Genomic DNA, 14338 nt, shown 5'->3' on the forward strand with positions numbered 1-14338 from the left:
TCTTTCTCTAGACTGGATAAGAGAGTGTGAAATTTGAATAGTTCTGGGATGTTATCTTGCTAATCCTTCTATACTCGTTTCCTTGTATTCTTGATGCATCTTGTTTTCATATTGGTAATCATATTTGTAAGGTTCAGGTTTCATATTAGATAATGTCACTTTTATTTGTTTGGCAGTCCTTTTGTAGGATAAAACCCTACTAATTATGACTAAGGACTGAGGAATGAGAAGACCAAGCAAGATGTTATATCCACCACTGTTATACTGTTAGAATCTTATGATTTTCAATTCGATTCATATGATTCAATTTGAGTATTCATCCCAACGATTTGAATCTATTGGGTGAATCACAAATATGAATCGACTAATTTAATTCATTCTTTTTCTAAAGTGTTGTTAGACTCTATAACTTCAAAATTTACGATTTTGATTCATTTTTACTATGAAAAATGCATGTAAAACTTTTTCATAACTATTTTTCTTTTATTAGCTATTCTTTTCCATCTTCTCTTTTTTTTTAAATGAGAGTTTCAACGATGTTAATCATTGTCTACAATTCAACAATTTATAATTTATAACATAAGACCATAAAACATCATAAGAATATATTATTCTATTATAAAGCATACTTTTAATTAGCTAAATAATAATTATTATTTATGAAAATGTGTTATTTTTACTTATTTCTTTTTGAATATATATTATTTTTAATTAATTTTGAGAATTTTTATAGAATCTTAGGATTCAATTCACTTCTTTATTCACAAAATTAAGATTTTGATTCTCGATTCCAATCTCGATGATGTGTGTTATGCGTTACAACATTACAAAGTCTAGTACTTGCGTTTCTTTGCATTGCTTTTTGCTCCATTTGGGACTTGACTTTTTGTGTTTGGGAAATATTAAGTTTGGCTTACAATTTCAAAGATTTATTGATTACAGAATTTAAGAGATTCAGAAGGAAGGAGAAGCAGAGGTTATCCTGCTGTGCTGTTGCAGTGGCTTGGTATCGATGCTAGGATTTTTAATGATCAAGTTTTCCCTTTGTGGCCAGGTGCTGTAAAATTGTTTTATCGCTTCATTATGGCTTTTTGATTTGGGAATTCTCCTCTGATATCTCACAGGGTGCTTCATTATGGCTTTTTGATTTGGGAATTCTCATAGGGTTCCCCTCTGATATCTCACAGGGTGCCTCTCTGATATCTTGCTTTATTATAGAGATTCTGATCAGGTTTTTCCTTTCATAGGAGGATAACTTGTTTATGTCATTGTATTATTCTTTTTCTTTTTTAATGTGGTCAGTTCGTTATTTTCTATGTATATTAATCTTGTTATTGCCCTTTGATGGTAATAAATGTATGAATATGAATACTGTTATTCTTGTGGATGATTGATGATTCTATATTAATTCCTGAATGCTACATTATGGTTTTTGTGTTCATCATTTATTAAACTTGTAAATATCAATTTATTTTCATTTTTCATAAATATTCTAGAGTTGCTGAAATATTATGATCCTTCAAATTACCATTAAGATTGTTGTTGAAACTTAGTTTTCCTAAGTCTCGGGGACAATGCTTATGCACCTATAGCATTTAGGATCCGCTGACATTGCCTCAAAAATTACATGGAATTGTTTATTCTTTTGTTTTCTCCAGTTTAAGTTCACCTTCTAGTCGGATTCTTCTTTCTGATGTCTGTACAGATACACCAGACTATTGATCTAAAACTTTGTGAACAATTTGCATTTCCTCCATGCCCCTAATTAAGCTCTATCTTGTATGTATCCCTCTGCAATTTTTCTTTTTATGCATAACTCAAGATAATACAAGTACGTGCGTTTGTGGTTGAACTGCTGAAAGTTGAATTTGCTGCTTTCCTCTTGTTCATTCATTGTTTATGTTAAACATTTTTCTCCTCTTAAAAAAAAAATAATGGTGAAGAAAAAATTGATATCATTAAGCATGGTATTGGTCATTTGAGCTTTCTCTCTTGGCATAAGGAATAATTTGGGGGAGCAGGCAGCTGTTTCCTATTTCTTTGAAGTGATTTGATGGTTGTGTTGCTTTCATCTGGATTATTTGCCTTTTCTGTCCATATACTGGTTGGGACTGAAACATTTTATCTGCTTATAAGATTTCCCATTTGTGTGACAGAATATGCCGAAGTTTTCAGGTTATTTCACCTGCATAAAGATTTTAGTGTGTTAAGAGGGACTAGAATGTGCCGGGGGATACTTAGAGATGACAAGAATGAGCGTAGGTAAAGTACTGATGGCATGCTAGCTCAAGTGTAATTGTTGTTAAAATAATCATTTTACAGATGAGGTACTAGTTTTGGGTTGATTTGTTGATTGCATCTTGAAGTTGTCGACATGCTGTGGTTGTCTGGTTTTGTTTGTATAAATTACGTCAATCGATGAGTTTAATTTTTAATGACAAATGAGTAGTGTGGTATGAAACTAAGAATGCATCATTAAATAAAATGATATTGATTGGATCTCTTTGACTGAACATGACCTCTCAAAGGACTTGAAGAAATAATTGGCTTAATACATAAATTTGTCTCCAAACTAATTGGGCCCCTAAGCTTCTATTTTAAACTATTTTATATTTGCATTTGAAAATTTTGACCTATTGTGCTCTTTAATTTTTATTTTTGCAGTCAATAGACATGATTTTCCCAATTTTCAATGAAATATATACTTTTTTTTTCATTTTGTTATGGATTAAAGTTGATGAATTATTCTGTAATTTATTAGTATGAGTTGGGCAAACTGTGTATCAATTATGAGTGCAATAAAAAGAAAAGGTTAGGGGTGCAATAAAGTTTTCCCAGTTAATTTAAAAGCAAAATTTTGAATTAGGCCGATAGTTTTAGTTTATTATTTATGCATTTTTATATCTTCTTTACATTTCTTCTTCCCTGCATATCAAATGTTTTAAATTGAGGGTTTCTTAGAATTCCTAATTTGATAATTCAAAGTCGTATAATTGTCAAATTATGAGATTTGAGTCTATATTGTATTCATACAGAAGAGAAGTTTGTTATAAAAAAAATTTAAACAAGGATAATTGTGAAAATTTTTGTAAAAAGCATGATAACTAACAGCTGTTAGACAAGAACTCCATTTTTGGAGCCCTTTGAATGGGCAACTATTCAGGTTCCTAGCAACCATCAGCTTCTGGTTCAAAAAATGGAAGCAAACGCCTTCTGCTCAAGCTATTGGGTTGAATAGCTAACGATTGATACCCTCTCAGTTATGGACATAAACAAACACAGCTGAAGTTTTATCATAGGAAACAACTTGCCATAATCTGTGGGCAAGGGGATGGTGAAAAGATTGAGTGAGTATTATGGTAAATGCGGTAGGATTATGCTGTAGAATGTAAGCCATTTCTCTAACCAAAAATCTGTGAAGGTCTCCATGTATGATCCTTTCATTGTTAACTTGTTTAGTGGCTTGATTAAATTTGAGCCTATTTGCATGATGCACAACCATATAGAAACATGGAAAACCATGGCCTGCACCAAATATTGGTTTTAGATATTTTATTACACCACATAAAGTATTGTCTGACACAGAATTTCTTTGATTGACTACACTTCCTTTTCACCTTTTACATCTTTTCACATAGGTAGGAAAAATGACGAATGGTTCATGCATGATTAAGTGATTGCTGCTGATCATTCATCAGCTGTGGGAATTGCTTTACAGTCTGTTCAATGAATGCAGTAATGCCCTACCCTGGACACCTTGCCTTTCGTTGGTAGGACCTCTGCATTGCAGCAGTTTAAAGCCACATTATTTTCTGTCAACATGCAGTCCTTGTTATTCTCTTATTTTATTTTTTATGCTGTCGGTTTTGTGCCTCTTTGGGCAATCAATAGACACGATCACTCTTTGTCGAATGTCTTGTTCTAGCATGCAATTTTGATCCGCATCTTGGCATCCATGAAAATTTGTTTTCATCTCTCTTGATATCCTTGAAAATTTGTTCTGTTTCATCAACCCCCTTTCTCACAAGAGAATCTTGTGTTGTCAAGTCTTAATTTCAATAATGTTTGAGCAGGAATCAAGATCAATATAAAGAAAAAGGAGGATCAATTAACCAGTTGGTAGGCTCCCCTATCCCTTCCTTCAATGTTAATGTTACATACAGGAGTCCTGTACTGGCGAAATTGTCATTGCCCTTGATCAGGTTCTAGGATAATTAGATGGTTCCTTGAAAGAGAATGGGAAAAAATTCTGATCATCATTCTCTTGGCGCTTTACCTTAATACTTGCAACCTTTTATGCGTTGATGGCCAGGCATGAAGCTATGCAAGGAGCTTAGAGCAAGCGACTTGTAGTCTTGTAGCCACAAATTGATGTTGGTGATGTCATTGAAGCACCTTAACGTATGGCTTTGTTTCCGTGGAGAATATTGGATTGCCATGTGCGTTGATGGTTATCTGGGGATGGAATTGGTGCCATAATTGAACTTTTATATTTGTACATACAGATAACCATATAGAATTGCACTTTCTCATAAATAGTCTTCCAAAAATTTTGACGTTTAGAATACTTTTACTTCCACATTGCACCATGGCAGACAAAGGGCTTAACCTTCCTCGGGTACAACCCTGCCTAGCCTCCCAGCTTGGGTAATATTCAGCGAGAATTTTGTTGAACAAGTTCAACCAAGACACGCATGGGTTAGAAAATAAGATGAATTTTGCAGGGAGTATTAATTAATGTTTAATAAAAATTATTAAAAAAACAAAAATAAAGACTAAAAACTGGTTGACATGATAGTTAATGCATGTGAGATTATTAACAAAAAAAAAAAAGATTATCCAAGAAAATATATAGGGGCTGGTGAGGACTGCGGAGGAGATGGGCAATGGGCAGCAACTAATCTGGGCCAGAGAGACCATAATGAAAGGCAGAGTGTTTTTGCATAGATGGACATTGAATATATAAAAAATTTTCTGCTCTTACTTGAAATATTATGAAAATTTTTGACTAAACATGCTTTTGCATGTATTAATGCAGTGAATATAATATAGGAGGCACAACAATATTTTTCTTTTTATTAAAGATAAAACACATGTATACACGAATTAGTGACAGCATGAATCACTGTTAAAATCATAATAATTTTAACGGAATTTTTATTTTCATATAATTTACATTCATATATACTCTATAACTAATGTGAGATTCCGAAATAACAACAATCAATTCAGTAAATAAAGTAGTGCGGTTTGTGTATTGGAGGTATAAAGATCACAATGAGTTCAAATATCAATTATACATACAAACACTTCATATGATGAAACAAATATTCAAATAAGCAACTCATGAACATATATATCAGTCAATATTAAAGTATTGGAAAATAAAAGCAAAGGGATGAGATAATTAAATACAAGTGATTGATAGTGATTCTCCACTATACAAACTCTTTTCACATGCAAGAATCAAACTTTTTTAACACCAACAAGCTTTTTGACTGTACTTGTCTAATCATTCACAATTGTTTATATGCACTCCAAGGTGCTTCATAACTTTGACAACACAAATATATACGATTGCTTTTTAAATTTAAGTTACTCTCAACAACATTAAAAAATACATCTTAAAATTTGGACAAACTTTTGATTTCAAAAAATAAAATATTTTTAGATATTTTAAGTTTAACAAAAATTCTCTCTTATCTCACGGGTGGAGGCAGGGGACAAGGGTAGCCTTGACTCCTTAAACCTTTTAAAAACCTTTATAAAACTAAAAATTTCATTTAAATTCATCGTTTGGATATAAAAAAGACAAAATATATGAATGATTAAAAATCCCTCATCCATCATACTTTCTCATTTTAAAATTCCACTTTATTGCTTAGATTTTGTGGAATATCTCATTTTTAGTTAATGATAAGTTTTTAAAATAATTCTTTTATTATACAAATGTCCCTTAAATTTATAATTATAATCTCTATAGTAATAAAAAAAATAATATAAATTTATGAAATTAAAATTAAAATCTTATTAATTTTATCAAATTTTATAAAATTTGATTTTCTTTAATTGAAACATGACCTTAATCCTGGCTATGCATACATATGTATAACCCAATAGATCAATAACCGAGCATTGTAGCCTGTTGATAAGTTTTTAGCATTGAATATATTCAACTCTAATTCGATCTCTCATTTCGATATTGAAATTAAATATTAATTTTTATTTAAAATATAAAATGTTAATCATTTATAATTTATCTACATCTCATTGTCTGTAAACTCACGTCGAGTTCAGTAATAATTCTTATTTAATAAGATTGGAATAAATCATAGATGTTAATTGCTTACTGCAGACCTTGAATCTGAGAAGCTATGGAGAGCTATATTTTTTGTAATTAAAAAAATAAAAATAAAATGATGAGAGTAAAGTTGTAATTATGGTACGGATTGATAAGGGCGAAGAACCGTTGGGTCTGCATTGTTTTGTTTGTATGGAACAGCACGTAGGGGTCTACGCACGTGGACACCTATAATCACTTGTTCTTCTTTCTTAATAGAAAAAACATATTAAACTATTCAAAGAACATCAACGGGTACAGACAATCCCTCATGTTACAAAATCTCTTACAAAATCAACACCCCTGTCCTTTCTCTTTCTTTCTTTCAGTTTCTTCTTTTCTCCATGCACACAATTACTTAACTGCAACTATATAGAACCAAAATCCCAGGCTTACCCTTCTATATATGTCCTTTTAACATTTCCCAAATCCTGGAAAAAAGAGAAATACTTCATTGTTATTTATTACAATATCTAGTCTTAAATTCATGCAATGATGTCATCTCTTTTCTAAGCTTTTTTGGTTTCTGTTCCTTCTCTTTCTTTCATTCTTTTTCATCACCATGCTTTTCTTGTTGGTCTGTTAAGCTAAACATAACACAAGATAAAATGTAGTAATATTATAATTAAAAATAATCTAGGTTGAGATATAAAATAATTAAATAAATATAAAAATTAAATAATATAATCTAATTAAGGTAGTAAAAGAGATTCATTAAACTTAAGAAGTTTCAAATTTAAACTTCACTAATTATCTATCCTTCTTAATGTGGTAATATATTTACGTTTAATTTTACATATGTGTAAAAGCTAACATCATATAACAATAAAGAGTGAATAGGCAAAACTTTACAATCTATTTACATAAGATACAAACTTCTCAATTCAAATGAGCATACTACAAATAGAATTTATAAGAGGCTGCAAATTATTCTAAAGGGTAGCATTGCCAATAATCAAACCAACAATACAAGCACTATCACATTCAAGAAGAACTCTCCTCGAACACATATTCCAAGCTAGCAGAAGTCCTTCATTGACAATCCATAATTAAGCTCCAATAACTGAACACTTTCAAAACCGAACAACAAAATCTTTAGACCACTTGCCTTTCCTATCACGTAGCAGACCACCCCCAACAGCTATAATACTATATCTTATTGAACAACACCATTCGCGTTCAACTTAAGTCACCCAAAAGGAGAAAGCGTCTAAGAAATCTTAGTCCTATGAACAATGGAACCATTATGAGTGGCTATTTGTCAAAACATTGTCAAGAACTCTTATACACATAGAAGAATGGACATGATAATGTCTCCAGTAGAAAACAAACCCTCATGAATGAGCAACTTATCCCTTATTGTCCTAAATTGTATTGTTGTCCTGAATTGTTGATGCATACATTTTGCATAATCATTTAGATTTAATTTCATAGCCATTTTATTTAATTATTAGTCACTTTTAGCTAATTTCATTAGTTATTTAGTTAGTTTTTCATAATTGTCAATTTTGGATTAATTTGTAATTTTTACTTTGTTTTGTAGGAAAAATGGTGTTTTTGAAGGACTGAAGAGAAATTTTGCCATTGAGGAGTGACTTCTACAGCCAAAGATGTCAAAAACAAGTTTTCAAATTTGAAATATGCATTGACCAAATTGTGCATAACTTGCCGCATAAGCTATGCAGATCTGCATAAGGAGAAAAATCACTGTTCCAATACCTGCCGAAATGTGCATAAGGAGACTGCATAGCTTATGCACATTCACGCCTCCCTTATGCACTTTCACGGAATTGTGCATAACCTATGCACCAAGTCATGCAATTTCGCATAAGTGAACCAGAAACCAGCCGAAAACTGCATAAGGGACTGCATAACTTATGCAGTCCACTTATGCAGTCCCATAAAGGTTTCATTAATGAGCTGGCAGAAGATTCCCTCAGAAAATTCCTCCTAGAACACACCATTTTAGGGCTCCATGTCAGAAAATGCTATAAATAGTCCCATTTTCCCATTTTAGAAAGGAGACAAGGAGCAGAAAAGGAAAGGAAGAGGAGAGGCAGAATTTGAAGAGTCACTTTCACCTTCCACACCATTTTCAACCAAGATTTGCAGATTTCTTTCTTTCCTTACATTTTCCTACATTTCTAGCGTTTAATTTCTTGTTTCTTAGCTTAGATTAAAGCTTTATTTCCATTTAAACTCGATATATCTTGTAAGCATTATGGGTAGTGAGTAGTTTATTTTGATTCTGGAGTAAGGGTTGTAATATTTGAGATATTTTGTGGATTTTGATTGGGTAATCCATATTTTGTGGTCTTAATGAGTTTTATTCATTTCTTGTGTGCTTAATGACATGCTTAGTGTAGGATCCCATTAAGTGATGTTCTTAATCCATGGTTGAAGCACCGAAAGGAGAAGGCCCTGTGATAGATAATCAAGAAATTGGACTTAATTAACTTAGACCTAGAAATAGGCTAAGGATTAAGAGGATTCACAGATTAATTAAAGAACTTAATGGGTCTTAATTAACTCTAAGTCCACGAAAGTAGGATTAGATTGATTAAGGCACTCTTTGTCTCACCCGAAAGGGAATTCAAAGGATTTAAGAATTAATCTCCTTAAAACCCATAAGTTTCATAAGATTGGATAACCAATTAAAAATCCCAAAATAGCTCGAATATGAAATCCCGAACTCCGGAATTGCCTTTTTATCATTGTTAATTTTCAATTGAATTTAATTGCTTGCCATTTTAGAATCTTGCCATATTTGAACTTGCTTATTTCAATTTGATGCAATTTTAGTTTAATTAATACATTGTTGAATAGAATATTAATTTTGCACATATAGATTTCACATTCTCAATACCCATCAATTCATTACTTTAATTTCAAAAATACTTCAATTTAGTCAACTTTTATATCAAAAATTCAATCATTAACACAACTCTTCGTGGGAACGATATCTTTTCTATATTACTTGTACGACCCGTGCACTTGCGGTTGGGCCACATCAAGTTTTTGGCGCCGTTGCCGGGGAGTTGTTTGTTTAAGATTGAATTCTTGATTATTTTAATTGTCTATAGTTTTATTTTAGTTTTTGTTATCTTTTCATTTTGTGTTTGTTTGTTATTTTTCAGGTACTTTTAATCTTTTATGAGAAGAGTTAGAAGCACAAGTGACACATCCTTATTGTTTAATCCTGAAATTGAGAAATTTTGTAAAGCCAACAAGAAAGAAACCAGAAGAAGGAAAGAAGCTTTAAGAGAAATTGAATTAGAAGCAGACATGGCTGATGAAAGAATTAGAATTGGTGGTAATATTGGAAATGATCGAAACAATGAAAATGAAGCCCAAGGTGAAGAAGTTGTTAATGCTAATGTGCCTAGGGGAAGTATGATGGATCATGCTTTTCCTCGTTTTGATGACTTGAGAGAAAGTATAGCAAGACCAAGGATTGATGCAAATAGTTACAAGATGGATTTTGGAGTTCTTCAAATGATTCAAAATTCTCAATTTGGAGGACATCCTTTTGAAAATCCACACACACATCTGAAAAAGTTTGCTATGATTTGTGACATGCAAAAACAACCTGGAGTATCTGATGATGCAGCAAGATTGAAGCTATTCCCATTCTCTTTGAAAGATAGAGCATTGGATTGGCTTGATTCTTTACCTCATAACTCCATCACAAATTGGGAGCAGCTCACTGATGCATTTCTTGCACAATATTTTCCACCTGGAAAAACTCAAGAGTTGACGAATCAAATGACAGCTTTCAGACCAAGAGAGGATGAAACTCTATATGAGTCATGGATGAGATGGAAGGAATTAGAGAGACAATGCCCACATCATGCCATTCCGAAATGGATGATAAACCAGAATTTTTACACCAATGTCACTCCTGCAATTAGAGGGATTATTGATGCTCAAACAGGAGGAGAATTTATTATGAAGCATGAAGATGAAGCTTATGAGCTATTGGAGAAAATTGCAAAGAATACTCATCTTTGGAGTAGTCCAAGAGGACCAGCTCCAACTCAAAAGAGGCAAGCTGCTGGGATGTATGATCTTGATCCGTTCAACATGATTAATGCAAAGTTTGATGCACTTACAAATGTTTTGGCTAAGAAGATGGAAGATTTGAGTATGTTGGTTAGTTCATCATCATCATCTGGAAGTTCACAACAAGTGGCTTATGCAGAAGAAACTACCAGCTGTGGAGTAGATTATGGAGAACAAGCTGCATATGTTAGTAATTATGGAAACAAGCAAATGGAGAATCCTTATTCTCAAACTTACAATCCAACTTGGAGGAATCATCCCAACTTTTCATGGGGAAATCAGCAAAGTCAAGTTCCAAATCAGAATTTTCAACCACAACAGCAGCAAGGAGTTCCATATCAGCAAAATAGGCAACCATTGCCTAATTTTCAGCAGAAAAATATGAATCCTCCTCCAAAACAGCAAGAACAAAGTTCCACCACAGAAGCTTTATTACAACAGATTCTTGCTAACCAAAATAAGCATGATGAGGAGATGAGAGAGATGAAAGCAAGGCTAGAACAGATGCAGACACATAACAGAATGCTGGAAAATCAGATTACACAACAAGCATCTTCCTCAGGTACCAAGTCTTTTGGAAAACTACCAAGTCAACCAGAAAACCCAAGAGAGCAATGTCATGCCATTACACTGAGAAGTGGTAAAATAGTACATAATGAGAAGAGTGAAAAAAGTGAGAAGAGAGAAAATGAGGAAGATGTTGATGAAAATGAAAAACAAGAGAGTGAAAAGAAAGAGAGTGCAAGAAAAGAGAAAGAAGAGAAATACATACCTCCAGAGCCTTACAAGCCACAGCTTCCCTTTCCACAGAGATTTCAAAAAGCCAAGCTTGATAAGCAATTTGGGAAGTTCTTAGAGGTTTTGAAGAAGCTATACATAAATGTGCCTTTTATTGATGCTCTTTCCCAAATTCCTTCTTATGCTAAGTTTCTAAAAGAAATTCTCTCAAATAAGAGGAGACTTGAAGATTATGAGATCAGAGCCTTAATCGAGGAATGCAGTGCTATCCTCCAAAGAAAACTTCCTCCAAAGCTCAAGGATCCAGGGAGTTTTTCAATTCCATGCCACATTGGGGAATCATGTTCTATAAAAGCTTTATGTGATTTAGGGGCTAGTGTAAGCCTTATGCCCCACTCCATCTATGAGAAGCTCAACATGGGAGATCTTAAGCCAACCCACATTTCTCTTCAGTTAGCTGATAGATCAATTAAGTATCCTGAAGGGATTTTAGAGAATGTGCCTCTGAAGGTTGGGAAATTCTATATACCTGTTGACTTTGTCATCTTGGACATGGAAGAGGATTCTAATATCCCAATCATTTTGGGGAGGCCTTTCCTAGCTACAGCTGGTGCTTTGATTGACGTGAAAGGTGAGAAGCTTACTCTCAGAGTCGGAGAGGATCATTTAGTCTTCAATATTGGCAATGATAAGAAGAAGCAACATGAAGATGTAGACTCTTGTTTGAGAATTGATATAGTTGATGAGTTAGTAAAAGAGCACTTTAGAAAGAGCTATCTGAAGGCTTCTCTTGAAAGTTGTCTTATCCATGAAGGGAGTATCAATGATGAAAATCCAAAAGAGGCTGCATTTGCACAACATTTAAAGGGTAATCCACCTTGTCATATGGCATCAATCTTTCAACTTGAGCAAGTGGAGAAAAGTGAGGTCAAGCAACCATCTCTCAAAGAAAAAGATACACCAAAGGTTGTCAAGAAAGAAATGGTCGGATTTTTAGACAAAGCAACAAGGATCTTCTCATGTGATGGAAAGAAAATGAAGTATAGATTCATTGAAGCACCTATTGGAAACAGAGGCAATAAATTCCAATTCCAGCCACCATGAAAAATGACAAAAGTCCAGCTAAGGACTATAAATTAGCCCTCTTGGGAGGCATCCCAAGTCCTTTTATTTTTATTTTGCTGATTTACTTTTACTTTCATTACTTTTGTTTTTATCTTGAATCTCCCCAAATTCAATTTTTGATATTTGTTGAATTTTGTCCCTTGTAGATGTATTTCAATGGAGGAAGGTTGGTGAACTGCTGGGGAGTGACCCTTAACCTGAAATTATGTTCTTTAAATCTCCTACAAATTGATTGATTTTTCTTGCATAACCGGTCAAGGTGCGCTACTGGTTTATGCAGAGAGGAAAAATGAAATCTGCAGCAAGGAAAGGTCTGCAGCAGATGAATTATGTCCTTGGGTTGCTACCTGGTTTATGCAGAGCAAAAAAATGACATTCTGCAGCAAAGAGGGTGTCTGCAGTAGATGGCTTACGTTCTTGGTGAGGTTGGGTGTGTAACTTTTAAGTAAATGTGCTTTTAATGTTAATATGGTGGTAAGTGAGCCATTTTTGCAGTTATGAGCTTATTTGGGTTGTGGGATTTAAGGTGGAAATGCTGCATTTTTCTTGGCATGACTTAGGGAGTTCATCATTTGTGAATAGATACAACTTTATGCAGATTTTATTGAGTTTTAATGTGCTAAATGTTGATTTGCAGAATTTGAGTCAAAATGGCATGGGTCACAAATTCCTTTTATGCAGGATCCATCTTCTACAAGCTTGTGTGAATCATTTTTGATGAACTTTGTATATATTGATGTGTTTTTGGTGAAAATTTCTCATGGTTTATGCTTCATGGAATTATATTTCTTCATTCTAGGGTATTTTTCACACTTGCAAATCATGTTCCATTGCAATCTTAATCTTGTTGAATTGTGCATAAGCAACTGCATAGCTTATGCAATCCTGCATAACCACAATTCTTGCCATTTTCATTCATATTGCAAAGTGCATGAGAAGAGTGCATAGCTTATGCAACTCTGCATAGCCTAATTTTGTCAAATTTCATATTTTTCGAAACCTGCATAAGCAGAGTGCATGACTTATGCCCATTTGCATAGCTTCAAATTCTTCATTTTCTCTCTTTGCCTAAGTCTGCATAAGCAGAGTGCATAACTTATGCACTTTTGCATGACCAAAAATTCTGAATCTCCAAACCTGCCGAGGGGTGCATAAGCAGAGTGCATGACTTATGCACTTCTGCATAACCAGAAACTCCAAAAATTCAAATCTGCCGAGGGGTGCATAAGCAGAGTGCATAGTTTATGCACTTCTGCATGACCAGAAATCAGAAAATTCCACACTTGCCGAGAGGTGCATAAGCAATGTGCATAGCTTATGCACTTCTGCATGACCTCACACTCTGAATCTCAAAACCCACCGAAGAGTGCATAAGCAGAGTGCATAGCTTATGCACATCTGCATGACCACCAACCCAAATTCCAAAAGTTGCCGAAATCTGCATGGGCAGAGTGCATGACCCATGCACTTCTGCATGACCCGATTCTCTGAAAAACCAAATCCGCTGAGAGGTGCATAAGGGGAGTGCATGACTTATGCACTCCCGCATGACTTCACTCCTCAAATTTCAAAAGTTGCCGAGACCTGCATAAGCAGAGTGCATGACCTATGCACTTCTGCATGACATATTTTTCTGAACTTCAAAACAGGGTGAAACTTGCATAAGCTAGTGCATAAGCTATGCACATTCACTTTCCCCTTATGCAGTTTTTACAAAACCAGTTTAAATCAAATTTTTATTTTCGGCAATTTTTTCCCACCTTCACCCGATATCCCTGTTCACTGTCTTCCTCCTCTCACCCGCATAACCCTTCCCCTTCCCTTCTTCTCCACTCGTATTTCCACCTCCTAAACCCTAATCTCTTCGTGTATATTTTCTTTCCCCCCCTCATCTCTTCCATCTTCTCCATCGGCAATGGAGTCGCCTCCCCATTCCCGTCCAACTTCTCCTCTCGAAGTCTCGCCATTGTCAACGATACCTCCCAATCCCGATTCCCCTCCACAAGCAACACCCCCACCACCTCCCACAACCACGTACAAACGAAAAATCCGGTCGAAATCTGTGCGACCCAT

The 14338-nt window shown here is 34.2% G+C and overlaps 1 non-coding gene across 1 annotated transcript; it reads right to left on the bottom strand.

The window, feature by feature from the left end:
• Positions 1–10089: 10089 nt before the first annotated feature.
• Positions 10090–10197, bottom strand: LOC131178223 (small nucleolar RNA R71). The gene has a single exon (XR_009147356.1). It is a non-coding gene; the product is annotated as a small nucleolar RNA R71 (small nucleolar RNA).
• Between the last annotated feature and the right edge of the window lie 4141 nt (positions 10198–14338).

The sequence above is a fragment of the Hevea brasiliensis genome, chromosome 2 (assembly GCF_030052815.1).
Source record: "Hevea brasiliensis isolate MT/VB/25A 57/8 chromosome 2, ASM3005281v1, whole genome shotgun sequence".
Classification (NCBI taxonomy): domain Eukaryota; kingdom Viridiplantae; phylum Streptophyta; class Magnoliopsida; order Malpighiales; family Euphorbiaceae; genus Hevea; species Hevea brasiliensis.